The sequence below is a fragment of the Oculina patagonica genome, chromosome 4, assembly GCF_052425735.1.
Source record: "Oculina patagonica isolate OP01 chromosome 4, crgOcupat, whole genome shotgun sequence".
In the NCBI taxonomy this organism is placed as follows: Eukaryota; Metazoa; Cnidaria; class Anthozoa; order Scleractinia; family Oculinidae; genus Oculina; species Oculina patagonica.
In genome coordinates this window covers 31,961,133-31,977,429 of record NC_135761.1, presented here as the reverse complement: position 1 = coordinate 31,977,429, position 16,297 = coordinate 31,961,133, and the positions used below count along the sequence as shown (strand labels likewise).

Genomic DNA, 16,297 nt, shown 5'->3' with positions numbered 1-16,297 from the left:
TCCCTCTGATGTTGGAGATGGCCTTTTATCCTGTCTAGAACATCAGCTGCACTGATTTCTTCTGCTGACTTTTTTTTGTTCATTAACTCATCATACAGGGCACGAGCTTCCTGAAGGTCTGGGATCTGCAGTAGATGGCGTGTTTGATGCAACATCTTCATCTTCATCTTCATCTTCAGCTGCCGCTGACTCATTTGGTGTATCTTGCATTCCTGGAATGGGAACTGTAAGAGCTTTGGATAGCAAGAGTGTGTTAAGAGCTGCATCTACAAGAAGATGTGCACGCACTGCTCGAGCGATAGCTTTACCAGTAAAGATGTGCTCCACTGCGTTTGGTGCATAAATCATCTCTAAAAGCTCTTTTAATCCAGATCCTGCCATGAGATTGCCAATGCAGCCGAGAAAACTCATCTCAGTATGGAATCCACCAAGACGCAGGACTATTTCACGAAGGTCACTTCCCAGAGGTTCAGACATAATGATTGTCAAAGCCTTCCACCACAGTGGTTGATCAAAAGTAATAATTGGTGTTACGTTATGCTTGCGTGCATGTTCAGTTACAAACTTCAATGTGGAGAAGATGCAAGTAGGGTCACTTGAACTCATGTCAATCATTGGGAGGAATGTCACAGAGGACTGACCTGGGTGGTTACCACGATGAACAAACTGCATCATACCAGACCAAGCTGGTCTAGAGAAACCAAATAAGAGTGACGTCTTCCATAGAATATCAAGATTGGCTGTTGGATCGCGGGCTTTCTGGATGACTATGTCATTGTACTTGATCTCTATTTTCTGGCTTGCTAAGCCCTGGTGCTGTATTTGGATGCATCCTGCTGTGGAAATATCTTCTGCATTAACTCGTCTCCTTGGAACAAGTTGGCTCTGCGTTGTTCCAGGGGTAGCAGCGGCTATGATCCCCATGCCATGGAACGTATCGTTGCCGTCCAAGGTTCTTATGTTGTGATCAACATTATCTGCAACATATTGAACAAACTCGGAAGTATGGCTGGGAATATCAGTTCCTTGATTTACAGCTGCATTTTGTCCAAACTTCTGCACTTCTTGATATGAACAACAAAATCCATGGCGGTGGAGGGAGTCAACAAGGAAACGTGATGCAAAATGATGATGAAGCTGTACAGCCACTCCAACCTGAAGTGGTGCAAGTAGAACTCGAGGGCGGGCTGCTTGCATCATGGCTTGTCCAATAGATGCCAATTTAAGGCCGACATCTTTTCCTGCCAGGATCCCTTCTAAAAAAAGCTTGAGAGAGGCAGGAAGGAAGTTGAGGCATTTCTCTTCAGTTTCAATTTCATTTACGGTGGGATAGTGCTCATTTGAAGTGTCTACTAACTTGATGTCATTCTTAATGAGCTTGGCAGCAGTTTCTATGATGTATTGTTTTTCCTGTTCAGGATGATCCTTTTGATGAGCATGAAATTCTTGAAGAACAGTCTCTGCTGTGCTCCTGAACGTGACTACATTAGCCCTTCCATTTAATTCAGTGATTATTATTTGATCACCAAAGTGCTCCTTGATCTTTGCCTTCATGTGTGTATGGCCATACGCTGTGCTTTCCGAGTCCGCCATAAAATCATTCATTAAGTCAATAAGGTCACTCACACTAATCTGCTCATCGTCATTTTCTTGAAGAAACCTTGCTACTCGCAGGAACGCATCCGTTCTTTCCTCATCTTGCGGACGGCCAACTTTTTTCTTCTTGTGCGTAGGTTCATCAGTCACAAACTTCTTTGGAATTTGCTTCCCTGTGCGGAAATTGACACTACATGTCTGATGATACACTGCATCAGCGGAAGGTAAATCATGTACATGCATAATTCTGGCCTGTACAATGTCACTCCATGCATCTTGTCTTTCACAACATGTCGCCAATATAGTATCCTTAATGTCTAGGGTTGTTACATTAAATACCTCTTTTTTATTCCCTTGCTCCCCAACATTGACAGGCGTTCCACAAAAAAAGCAATCACTGCTGAAACTGAAGCTCTTTTCCGCTGAACGGCGTTTGGAGTGGGAAATACTCGTGTCTGGGGTTTGGGCGGCCTCTCTTTTAGCTTGGGCTATTTTGTTAGGGTTGCAATGGATTTTGCGGCAATATTGGTGAACTTGTTGCCCAGGTACGGTGCAGATAGTACTATCATTACGCTCTAAACTTGCTCTGTTAACACTTGCACTGCCTTTCTCTCCTAGCGTAACTATAGCGGAGTCAGGCCCTTGGTCGAGTGGCTCTTTACAGATTATGCAATTGGCTTTTCCATCCATCACAGATTGTGTTTAAGATTATCTGAAATCATAAATATTCCAAGATTGATTGAACTAATAAAGCTTCAGCAAGTCTAGTTACAACACTGAATTTGAAATCCGAGTCTGTTCTTGCCGTCATAAATTTGCTTTATTAAATTTACCTACGTTTTTAAGTAAAAAATATACTTATAGGTCACCAAAATACTTCACTTCAATCACTTCTTTTGTACATTTATAAGTTTAAAATACCTGTTATAACCAAATTATTGTTGCAATTACAATCTTGCACAGCATATAAACAATGTAAACTAAAATAATTGTAGTTCTTGTACATTTTAAAACCATTTTTATACTAAAATAGTTTCACGAACTCAGGAAAAAATATGGTGTTTTGTGGCTTGAGCCCGAACTGAAGTGCCTACATTGTCTCTATTGTTATCTTAATATGATAAGTTAACTGCGAAATAGGGCTATTATACAGCTTGTCCTGGCCAATAGTCATCACATTTCATGAATTAGAAGAATAAACGATTCAAATTCACATGATGCTTACAATTTATATCATTATAAGTGCAGAAAATTGTTGTATTTAAACTGCTAACAAGCTTACGAACTTACATACACTGTAGTGAAAATATAATTCTAATTTTCTCTGCGAAAAAGTTATTTAATTTGCAAATGTGTGTTTTATTGTGCTTAACATTCTATTCAAATCACCAATCAATATTTAAAACATTGAAAAGCAAGTCAAAACAAGTAATAAAAGGACTCACCTGTACACAGCAAATCCCACGTGGAGGCGGCCATATTGAATTGAGCCTGCAGTAACTACTGGTCTGCGGTTATTATTTTTAAACGGTCTCAAAATGTTAAGACAATAGTTTTCAATCAATAAAGATAATTACAAGGTTTTCCTAACGTTCTGATTTATGTAACAGCCTGTAAAAGATAACTGTTTATATAGCCTCGTTTTCATGTTCAGCATCAGGGTATCCATATAAATAATATATTTTTCTCCCCTTGTTCTCCTTAGATTGTTCTAGACTTTTGATATATTGTAGAGGATATATTTCTGGTTATAAAACCGTAGAGAAACTTTCTGTTGCAATTAGTGATAGGTTGACCACTTTTATTCGCTAAAATGCTTGGACTATACGTCTTTGTCTTCGCCAAACTCACTTCTCTTCTTTTTATCCACCGGAGATGACGTCTCACTATCTCTGCTTTCTATGCTTGAGTTGCTGGTTACTCTCTCCTTCCTTTTTTGAGATTCCATAAAATACGACCAAAAAACATCAATAAACTCGCAAAGGCATGCGGAGCTTTGGTGGGCACATCTTACTCCGACGCGGTCATGCCCAGTCCCGGAATATTACAGTGATGTCAATATTTCAAACCATTACAAAATCCCAACATGAGGCTTTAGATAGTAGTGTAGGCTAATGTGATGCGCAATCTGGACTGATCCAATGCACATTTAGCACTGGGTTGACATGTTAGGCTCTTGTCACACAAGGTATGATGACCTGTCTTGCTGATAGCGCAGCTGTGATCCTCCCTTTTACGCCATTATTTGTGATAATTTCAATATTCACAATATAAGATTACCTTTCACTATAAAACTGATGGTGTCATTTAAGACCAAGAGGTCTCGAAGGTCTTCGTTGGACATCAGGCCTGCCCTTTTTTTACTTAGGGCTTTCAGGTCTGGGGGCAGTGGTTCTTCTTCTTGCTTTTTAAATCCAGTCACTAATTCATGACTTAGGGGATTTAACAAACTGTCACTTAAAATATTAAAGGTGATTATAGACTTAAGATTGATCACAAATATGGCTAACAATATCTGCTGTTAGTAAAAATCTACTTGCGTTCTCTCATTCGCTGTATGCTCCTACTAAAACAATTGAAGGCGCGTACAGAAAAAAGGCCGCTTGAATTTCTGGCTAAATTGAACATCATCAAAACAGCTCCAAATTTCGCATGCAGGTTTGTTTACGTGTGCTTAACACTGTCCGATGTTTCACTTCCCTGGTATTCTTGGAACTCTGTAAAACGTCACGTCAGAAGAATTGTTTGACTTGTTTGTGCACAAGGACACACAACAACACCCACACCTTTTGGTATCTTTCAAACCTTTCGTCATCATTTGGAGCCAGAAAAGTTTCTTTGTGATAACAGTCTATTTTTCTTCTAAATAATGGGGTTGTGAAAAAGTATACATAAAATATCATATAACTCATTTGATGATATTTATACAAAAAAAAATTAACTTCTGAATTTAATTGCATGACCAATAAAGCAATGCAAAAATGCAGCTGTGAAAGGTTAAAAAAGATAATGTGTAAGGAATATTGAAAATATATATAAAAATAAAGTCGTTAAGAAAAATAACAATAACTTACACCCCAGCAGATTTAAATCTGTAGAGCTTCATGTTACCATCAATATGGACAGAATGTCGATGCTTACTACAGGCTGGTCATTCCATCCAATTAATGTTACGCAGATGGTAAAGCTCGAATTGACAAAATTTTCATTCTTTGAAAGATGTAGCAAAGATGTTGTGGCATTGATTGTTGCAACCTGCAAATAATCATCAAGGACTCATGTTTTGTAATGCACACGTGGTGATCAGGTCTTATCTCAGTTAAAGTCGCAGTTACATGTACCTAAAGCCTATGCCTAAAGCTATGCCATGATATTTTTAGTCACTTCTTTGATGGCTGAAATTACAGTTAAAGTGCTGGGGAACCTAGAGAATATTTATGGTTTGTTAACGAAGAAAAACTCAAAAGGGATGGTTCTAAAGGGAAAGGAAATTGCTGTGAGATGCAAGGAGGTATCTCAAGAATGCCAAGAAAGATATGTCTGGTTTCACTGGTAAAGTTGGTGAATCTGTTGGAGTCTATTCAAGGCAGCAATGCAGCTGTAACTGTAGCAAACTCTTCTCCAGTGTCAGGAAAGCCTGTTGGAATCGAGAGAAGCCACAATGGCCTTCTATGTGTGTCCGGAATGCACCGGGAGCACACCTAAATGAAATTTTGAGAGCCATGACGATAGACAAACAACAGCAGCAACAACTGCATGCTAAGAAGCAAGTACTGCTTGTTAATCTGGTTATATGATTGTTTCCACTTTGTGGAGACAGAAGTTAATGCAGCAGGGAGGTATTAAGGTAGTGATGCCACTGTAAGAGAAGGTACAAACCCTGTTGGCAAAGAAATAAATTAGATGAAACCATAGGTCATTTATCTACTGGGGACTGTTTTTTTAATGCTAACACAAGTCTGCTACCTTTTCCATACTGTTTTGAGAATCTGTCTCATGCTGTGGAGACTGGGGTGCATGTCTCTGTTAGCGCTTATCTTTTGTATCCTTCTTAAGTATCGTTGAATTTGGTCGATGTGTGGCGTGGCTTAGGGCATTATATCTATCAACAATTGTTTGATTATGTCCTGCATGGAGAGGATGGAGGATCTCCTCTGGAGCCAATTCCAGTTAAACCTCCTCAGCAACTTCTGTTTCTTGTTGTCGTTCTTCATGTTGTTCTACTTTTTGTTCTTTTTTTCTTCTTGTTGTTTTTCTTGTTGTTCACTGCGTTTTTTAGAGTTTGTGATGTTTTGTAGATCCTAACAAAGCACTAAATCATCTTCAATTCCATTTTCATAATCGTTTTGTTTATGTTCATTTTCTTTGCAATCTTCAAATTTGTTTATGTTTTCTTTTATAGGAGTCTGTTTTTTCATCACTTTCTTGGTGGCTCTATTATCAGCGTCCAAGCAGACATAGTGGATACCTTCATCCTCTGACAAAAGGACTCGGGAAAACCTGAGCAACCGGTTCACAATTCTGAACAGTTCTTATGACAGTTCTCACCTCATGACCAAGACTAGAAAGTACAGTTATCACTACAAGGTTAATGTAAGCCATGACTTGAAGAGCTATCTTCCACCCATTATTGACATCCTTGTTACCACTAGTATCTCTGATGATCACATTATCACATCCAGCAGTATAAAGGTGAGATGCTCACCATTCCAGGTTTCTCTACACCCTTCTCCAAAATCTGCAGTATTAGGTTAAACATGGGTTCTTTGCCAGCCAATTTATCACTGGTTTAAGGAGCTGTCCAACAGCTTTGGGAAGATCTGGAGGCTGCCTGGGCTTGTGTAAGACCTAGGCTCTCTGTAGTTATGGGAGAGCGAATACTGGGGCGACTGAGACTACAGGGGAAATCTGGCGTAGCTCCTCCATGATCAATCTCTTGTATACTGGCAAAATTACTTCATTGAACCAGGGGCTGAATTTTGGCAAAATGGTCATCCTTTAATCCAAGAAAACTCAGCAGTTAACAACCCAAATTACAGATTGAAATTCATCACCTGTTCTGGTTTCTTTCTCTTTTCGTTTCTTTTCTCCAAACAGCAGAAGGCCACATATGGTAACAAGTTGGTTTACTTTCATTTCTGCCACATCTTTTGTAGTAGTTATGGCAGCTGTCTCACTTTCTATTTTTCTGAAGGAGAAATCAACCTGTGTCTTAAAAGTACTTGGGATAAAAAAAATTATTTCCAACTAGGATTTGTATATAAAAAATATAAAAAACAAAAAGGAAAATTCAAACAATAAAAATAAGGCGTTTTCTAGCACACAAAGTACTAGGTAAACAGGATCCAGAAAGAGTGCCTTTCAATAAAATTTAACAAAATTCCTAAATAAGGCTCCTGCCTGCAAGTTCTTGGGTTAAGGACTATACTCTTACAGCAAGGCGCCCAAAAGTGTGTCCACTTTTAATTTATTTACATTCTTCCGCACAGATTTAATCCAATCAGAAGTCAACTGGAACCTGTCCTTGGCTTCTGATTGGATGATGGTCGCACGAAAGAATGTGAATTAATTAAAGGTGGTCACACTTTTGGGCGCCTTGCTGTAAGGAAGGAGCTATATTTCCTTTTTGGAAGGAGTGTTCTCTGCAACAAAATTTCTGTTGTTAAATAATTTTAATAATAATATTGCATAATAATGTCACCTGTGAATAGAATAAAAGAAAATAAAAATAAAGGCATTATCTTTTGTTAAATTATTGTATGTTTTATATTCCTTGAATTGAATTCTGATCTTTTGTTCAAACCATATGGCTGAAGGTTGCAATGTTGTGCACTAAAATAGGCTTCTCTTGTTAGCAAGCGTTCATCAAGGCTATTATTGTCACTAAGGTTGAAAATTAGAGAGAACATGAGTAGTTTTGTTGAAATGTGTAGCAACTTCACAAGTGTTCTTTTTTAGAGTGTGTGAATTATAGCCATCTCGTTGAAGCAAATCTTGCTGGAAAAGATCTTGCAAAAAAGCAGGCTATGTTGCATAATTTGCATCTCATTCACTGGACCTATACCAGCTTGATGCTTGCCTAAAATGACCCCTGGCATAAAAAAAACCCTGGAACAAAAGTTGTGCTTTTTGTCCCCTTGATCAGAAGCTGATTCTTTTGGCAAATATTTACTCACTGTCAACCAGCAAAAAATTGATCTGTCAGCTAATTTTTTAACCTGTATGCTTTTCCTGCTTTATTGTTATTTATTTTGCAACTTGCAGTCCCTAACCGATTGAATCACAGATACAATTACCCAGGAAAATATGAACTTCAAAGCAGACATATAACAGTGTCAATGTTGTAATTGTTTCGCATGATAAATTGCCTGATCAACGTCTGCCTAATGCAGGTGACTGCTAAACACAAGTGGTTCGTTTTAAAGTAATAGCTGAATAATGATTGTAGACACAAAAATGAACAAAACGATTTAATTTAGATTGCTTAAATGAGTTACTGCCAAATGCTTGAACAAGTATTTTGTAACACATACTATTAGTGCCATCATACCTCAACTGCAAGACATTTACAATAACATCTTGGGGGGATCATAGCCAGTGAAATTCAATCATTTATTCCAGCAGAGTTCAATACCCTGACAAAGGACAATTAGTTTTTCTTGCTGTTCACGATTTGCAAGGTAGGTTTCTTTAAGAGTGATTGTTTACAGTGAAAGCTGTACAGGACCCCATTAAAGGGAACACCTCAATTTTCTTCCCATAATTTACTACCAGCCTACCACTTTAATCCATAACAATGTGGAAGTTACCTCATTGCTTTCTTTTTGGAGAGTTTTTCTCTAGTTTAGAAAGATTAACTGTCAATAGGGGAATTTTTGTCAGAATGTCATCTGTTTTCATTGTTCTTCTACAGGACTGAAAACAAAAGAGTTAGTTATTTATCAGATTAGAATTTCATTCAGAAGGCTGTGTCATGGCAGTCCACATGCGTTAAAACACTTTTTGCCTGACAATTGCATTATGTCCTCGTATTTAAAAAAGCTTTGCATGTACTTCCACAAAAGAATTTCCGGTACAATGTTTCAACAAAAAATATATATTTTCAGGTTAAGTAATAAGAGAAACAGCATACTTCTCACATGTCACTCCAAGAGGTTAAATCTGATATGCTTTGCCCCTTAGGGCTTCTTCAGTAACAAGGTTGACGTTTAAAAATTAAAAATACTTGGGATAAAAATAATTGTTTATAAAAAATATACAAAACAAAAAGGAAAATTATAAACAATAAACTAGGTACTAGGTAAACAGGATCCAGAAAGAGTGATTTTAATACAATTTAACAAAATGTCTAAATAAGGGTCCTGCCTGCAAGTTATTGGGTTAAGGGCTATGCTCTTAACGAAGGAGATATATTTCCTTTTTGGAAGGAGTGTTCTTGGCAACAAAATTTCTGTTGTAAAAAATCCCTGTTTAAGCTCATGAGTACCGGTAGTATGAATGGATTGTTAGTAATATTATTACATACTAATGTCACCTGTGAAGAGAATAAAAGAAAATAAAAATAAAGGCAATATCCTTTGTTAAATTATTGCATGTTTTCTATTCCTTGAATTGAATTCTGAACTTTTGTTCAAACTATATGGCTGAAGGTTGCAATGTTGTGCACTCGAATAGGCTTCTCCTGTTAGCAGGCATTCATCAAGGCTATTATTGTCACTAAGGTTGAAAATTAGAGAGAACATGAGCAGTTTTGTTGAAATGTGTAGCAACTTCACAAGTGTTCTTTTACGTATTCATAGCTGATTAGTGATTTACAGCCCTTATTGTTGTCACAAGCTGCAGCGTTATGGCACAAAATGAACAATTTAACATGGCAAAAATAATAGGTAACTTGCATGGACGAAAACAATCAAAGAAAACGTTGTCAAGGCATAACATTTTGCATTGCATTTGGAATTAGCCCCGTATCTCACATGATAAATACAATAAATACCTGATGCCATTTTTTTCGTACCACAAGAACATTTATTTTAGTCGCTTGAAGTGTTTTAAATCAGCCCAGGATGTTCTGAGAATAAAGAGAAGCACCTGTGTTTACGATTTACACATAAACATTTTGTTCACGGCGACTATTAACCCACAAGGTCAAATGAGAGCCAGCAAGGCAGCTGTTGTTTGGAAGTAAAGCAAAATGTTTTCTTTCTTTTTACAACCTTTTGAACTTTGCTGATCAAGGCATAACTCTTCTGGTATCATATCTGCCTCTGCTCTGGCTCAATTAAATTCTGGTGGAACACAAACATCTTCTGGTTCTTATCCTCGGGAAGTGGTGCATTTGGACAGCACTTCTAAACTTCCAGCAAGTCTTTCCTGATCTTGACCTTTTCCATTGGCAAAGCACACTTAGATCTTTTTAGGTATTAATTCCCATCAACAGTGAAATATCCTTTGAAGCAACCCAGAGTTTTGCAAGTGTGTGTAACCCACTCATTTGTTCCCACATAACCATGTATAAATCTTTGGTGTTTTAATGTTTTCTGCTGTCAGAATATACACACTTTGAGTCAGTGTCTGCCAACTTGCCTTTGTTGCTGAAATAGTTCACTACTGTCCAAAGAGAGAAAACGCCATTTACTTGTTGTTGATTCAATTCCCACTCTTCATCATTTGTACGGGAAAACTCGAGCACAACCTCGCACATGCTGGTCTGATGGTAGAGGGAAGGCCACAGAGCACACTCGATGCCCTTGTACTCCGGAGTGGTAAAGATCTGATACAGGAACGGCTTGCCAAAGCCATGTTGCTGCACGCGGACAAATGTGGCATAGGCGCAGTCGGTTTTGGCCATCAAGAAACGGTAGACGGCGTGCAACCTGTCACATTTGGCATCATCTGCGACGTCGCCAAGCTTGTCTTCCACGGAATGCTGGCACCAGGTGACCCGGAACGGACCTGTTCGTTGTCGGTAGCCATTGAAGTGACGCGCATAATCCCCACAATGGATTTCAAAAGGACGCAGGAGGCGGGCGTCGGTGTCCGACAAACCACGGAGGATCAGAGGCACCTCATTCACATCTGGAACACAGTATGGCTGATTGGCGCACTTGCAAGCCGTCTCCAACTTGGTTGGCACATGCTTGCGAAAGCCAGGCAACAGTTGGGTAGGTGCTAACTTGTTGCACCTGCCGCAGTAGGTCCAGCTCTGCAACTTACACCAAAACTCCAAGTCCCTTGGCTTCTGGCGTTTGGATGGAGGAAGGCGATGGCTCCTGAAGAAACGCGTTCTCTCCAAGGAAGCATTCACGTCTGGCATCGACGATGGCGCAGCGGTTTTCTTCACGTTCCTGGAGCTGCTGCCTCCGACAGTCAGTCACTTCATTACTGCCAATGTTAAACAGTGGCCTGGATTCCTAGATTCCCATGAGTAAAAATATGGAACCTCGACCCTTGGGGAAATTTGCGACAACGCTACACCAGGTCGTTGTCGGTGGCAAAAAAACCCCGCCACACCGGCCCAGGAAAGGTCTATAAACCCAGAAAGCTGTAGTGACGCTACTTAGGTGCCAAAAAATGCAATCAATAACATATTTGGCACCTTTTGCGTTTACAGGAAACCCAATAAAAAAACACACAGGAGTAACGCAAGGTCACAGTGACGGTACTAGCGTGACAAACATGCAGGTCAAAACATAACAAAGTCACCTTTCGCGTGTGGGACCTTATAAAAAAAACGCCAAGCCGGGCCAGCAATGGTCTATAAACCCAGAATACTATAGGGACGGTACTCATGTGCCAAAAAAAGCAATCAATAACACAACAGACACATTTTGCCATTTGGGCTAAGCCATTTGAGCTAAGGTGCCTGTTGAGCTAACCCAATAAAATAACACAGGAGTAACGCAAGGCCACAGTGAGGCTACTAGCGTGACTAACATTCAGGTCAAAACATAACTGAGTCACCGTTCGCGTTTGCGGCCTTATAAAAAGACACCAATTTGCATCATGACAATACAATCCAGTTTGTAACTTTCTTTAAGTTACAAACTGTTAAGCTTCTGTGACTGTCACTGTTGAAATTGGCGGTAAGACGGAGTTCTTAACAGAACTGTTGTAACACTGTGGTTAAAAACAGAAAAACAGCATTAAAAAATGCTGTGGACATTGAAAAGCAAAGAATGGACGTAAAACGCGAGGAAAAGTGTGTTCAGAAATGACGCTTACCTTTTGAACTAAATTTTAAGCAGAGTTCCCAAAAGAACTGTTCGGTTGAACTGGCAGGAACACGGGAACACTTTTCGGCGGTAAAGCACGGAGTTCTGAAAAGAACTGAAACTGGCCAACTAACGCACTGGAAATCTGCAATTAAAACAGAAAGGAAGGTTAAAAACAGTTTCGAGCACTCAAAAGCACACAAAACGAGTTCAAAAACAACTTAGCTTACCAATTGGAAGAGGACTCAGTTCCTACAAGAACTGTTTAGTTGAACTGGCGGGAACACGGCAGCACTTTTCGGCGGGAAAGCAGGGAGTTCTGAAAAGAACTGAAACTGGCCAACGTCGAACTGGAAATCTGCAGTTAAAACAGAAACGAAGGTTAAAAACAGCTTTGAGCACTCAAAAGCACACAAAACGAGTTCAAGAACAACTTAGCTTACCAATTTAAGCTTGGAAGAGGACTCAGTTCCTAAAAGAACTGTTTGAGTACACTCGATGGTGGAACTGCAACAAAAAGAGGGGAAAAAAATTACAGACGTGAAAAATCAAAAACCCTGCTGAAAATGATCTTGGCTTACCTTTTTTGACGAAAAACACTTGAAAACGGCTAAAACACAAGCTTCCCACGAACGGCCGAAAATTGAGTCTGTTACTTACACAAACATTACTATTAGGACTTTTCTTTACCATCTAGTCTGTAAACTCTCTAGTCAGTCAGTCTCATGGATGGCTTTCTGCACTTTCGACCTTCGTCTGCTCGGTCTGTTTGTTCAGACCTTTGTTTGCTGTTCACTCGCAGTTCATTCGAATCGTTGTTTCTGCAGTTTTCATATCCGTTACTTACATGAACAGTAAAAACCGAAATATTAAAACCTATAGATTTCCAAAACTTTTTGGTTTTAATATCATAAATGGCATGCCACAGCATTGGAACTATTCCTTCGCTTAGGAAAATCAAAATGACAATAAACCAGAATTTTTTGTCGAATGGAAAGCGCCCTACATATTATGTACACCTTTAAACTGGTCCACTTGTGATAATAAGATTTTAAGATCATAAACATATACAATGTGGGTACACCTTAAAATAAATTTACGGAGTACAGAGAGGGTCAAGATTTCTGCTCGAACCAGCACACATCCTTATCGGCCTTGATGTCAGCAGAAGTCACCAGGATATTAAGGTCGCGGGGGATACCTACAGCATGAATAAATTCATGAAGGGAAATTTTGCTTGACCTGCATCTTTTAAAACGCTTATTTCTCAGCTGTTATGAGTGCGATTAAGCTCAAATTTTACAGAGACATAAAGAAATGATGAAAGATTGTGAACGTCATCTTTCATTTGGTAGATTGCATTAAATGGCGATGTTATAGCCTCGTTAGTACCAAATTGGGAAAAAAAAAATGATTTTGTGGCAGAGTTTGCGGAACGAGTAGGAGACAGCACACTGTGATCTTGTCAAAAACTAATCACTCAATACCTCTAGAGTGTCATAACAGAAGCGGATTTTTTAATTTAAAGTTTTCCAGCAGGTTAAAGCGGTTTAAGTGCGCTAATTTGAATTTAATGTCTTCTACCTCTTTCTTAAAGCGCTCTTTTAAAATTCCGCTTCTGTTATGACACACTACAGAATACATAGTTTACCTATCTGCAGTGGCATGTCATAAAGTTCTGTATCCGTGCTGTATTCTCTGCCACAAAATTGTTGGAAAAGTCCAAACTTTGAAATTTCCGAAGGTTTCCCGTCAAAAATAAACCATACCAAAAAACTCGCTCTTTTCAAAGATATTATTGAAGTTAAAACAAATGCAAGAGATGGGGGCTTCTTTTAGCTTAGGAGCGGTTAAAAATTAGGCCAAATTTGGTCGCTACATGTAAGCGCAACTCTATTTCGTCATCAGCCTAGGTCGTTCGGGACGTGACCTCGCGTTGACTTTGAATGACAGCAATGTTGCATGAATAGGCTTTACAACATGCGATCGTATCTACGCAGTTCGAGTGGAATTTCAGTCAGAGACAGCAAAATTCTTTCGTATTTCATCTTCAAATATAATTCGAAAGCATTCACTGTATATATGGCTTTTGTTTAATCCTGGGTCTTGATATCCGACCCTCGCAGAGCCTAGACAAAACGCAGCTTGAGTGTAACGATTTGTTTACGCCCCAATTATATGCGCAATGTTTTCTCCGACAGTAGTCGGAAATATCCGTATTTTTTTCGTGCTTTTTTGTGGAGCAATCGTAACGATACGGCCTTGAACACATTGAACAGCGGTCTACCCGGCTATAACAATTCAAATATGGCGTCACAAAAACAAAGCGCCGAACGCATATTTTGCTGTTTCATTTGCTCGGAAGGTCCTTGCAATTTTAAAGTATAGAATTGTCAGATCTCTGTGAAATTTGCACTGTTTATTTGTGTAATGTTAAGGAATATGTGTATAAATACCCAGCGCGGACAAGCCATTTTTGACAAAATTATATGGCTGCATTTCCTCCGCAAAGATAGGAAATTGTTAAACTAAACTACAAAGAAACTGTAATGATAAGTTCAAAGAACAATGCACAGGATAAACCTTCGACTCATACTTCATGCAAAAACGTCAACATCTCGAAGAGACTTTGATTGAGAATAGGCGATCCTTTCCTGGATGGCTACATGTTTATCCATGCCTCACTCTTTGTGAGGGTGAGTTCATCTATGAGAGACCCGAGCTTCGGGTCTCTAAGGCCATGCAATAGGCTACTTTGAACGCTTACCGCACTTGGAGATGTAGAAGGCGATGATTCAAGATGTTTCTGTTGTTGTTATGCTGGTTGTACTGTTGTGCCTTTCAATAAACCTGGTGGACTGAACGCAATTTCGTTCACTTGTAGGGTCGCTCTCTTCATGTTTTCTCTTCCTGTGCAGTTTCTATCATTGATAAAAGAGTCAATGTCTTCTGTAGGTAGTTCAATCCAATCATTTCCATCATAATATTCATAATATAGGTACATACTATGTACTAAGATACTGGTAGGTACATAAGGTTAAATGTTTATGGAGCTGCAGCTTAAGGTGTGTTGAAGTAAAACACTTGCATCAGTGCGTGGTGCATCTGAAAGAAATAGTGGGTGTGCATGTTAGAGCAGAGCCCCTTACAGTACATGGGATTTTTCCAACTGTTTTAACATGAGTTATATACTGGTACAATGATCCTATTGTTTTGAGTTGCTACTAACTAGGCTTTGTTAACTCCAATGGGACTAGATGCATCAACCATTTCAGCAAGACTTCTTGACCATTAAAAAGCAGCAGTCAGGGGCAAACTTGGTAGGTCCAGTGATTAAGAAAGAGTAAATAACTTGTTGGTGAAGTATAGTGATGTAAAAATTTTTGTTCTGTCCAGATTAGTTGTCCGCATGAAGATGAGCATGCATTTCTTCAAGACCATGGTTTGCAAAATAATGGTGAATGTAACTGATCGTCGAGTTTGTGCCTTTCCCAACAGATGCGGCTTCGTAGATTACATAATTAACTTGTCTTGGGATGGCCTCGCAGATCACTCTGAAAATTCCACATTTACGAGGAGTTTGAAATTAATGGGGTCGGCTGCATTGGATTACTGGAAATATCAAATTGTTTGGCATAATCGAAAGAGTAATGCATTGTTTTTGTAAGTGAACGTGGATCATGGGGTTCACTCAAGTCAACAGTGTCCTCGATATTTTTAAAGTTGTCTTTCTGCTAACACTAGGTTATAACGATGCATACATGTAACGTGGATAGCCCTGGGGACAAGGGTGAGCATTCGCTCGATCCAAAGTCGATACTTCTGAACTTTTTATGATGATAAGAAAAGAAGTGATGAGGATAATAATTTTATGGCTTACTAGTGTGTAAAGTAAGCAGTCTAAAGGAAAGGACTTAACCTGCTAAACAACTGAAACTTTTTATGTACTTAGCTGCCATGTTTGATCGACATGCAGTTAAGGCAGTTCTTTTCAATTTTTGGCTTTAAAACAAACTAGAAGTGATCTGATTATCATTATCTACTGAGTGTTGTTGTAGTAAGGCCTCCTTTAACGAAAATGTCAAAATATTACCAAGTAGCGAAAGTTTGGCTGTACGATCCATAAACGGACGTAAAGAATACCGAGTGCCATGGAGAGGTTTTGGAAGTGCGGATGATAGTTGGGTGAAGGAAGAAGATTGTAACAGTGCGTTAAAAAACTACGCAAGATCTTCAGTCAATGGTAAAGAAAAGGTAATCGACTACCTGGTCTGCGAAATAGGACCAAAGCTATCTGTTCGAACCGCTCCAGAGAAGGGATACGTTCGGTGAACTACCATCAAAGTCCCAATGGATCGAGAAGTTTTCAAAGACTTGTTCTGTAGTTTCTTTGCAGCGTGCTAAATAATCTGCCCGACTTTTAGTAATCGGCCGTACGACTAAAAGTAATTTTGGAAAGGAAGCTTATTTAGTCATTTATTAACCTAAGA

At 39.1% G+C, this 16,297-nt stretch overlaps 1 pseudogene; it reads right to left on the bottom strand.

Annotated features, from left to right (window-relative positions):
* Nucleotides 1-14,981: 14,981 nt before the first annotated feature.
* Nucleotides 14,982-15,463, bottom strand: LOC144648328 (uncharacterized; annotated as a pseudogene).
* Between the last annotated feature and the right edge of the window lie 834 nt (nucleotides 15,464-16,297).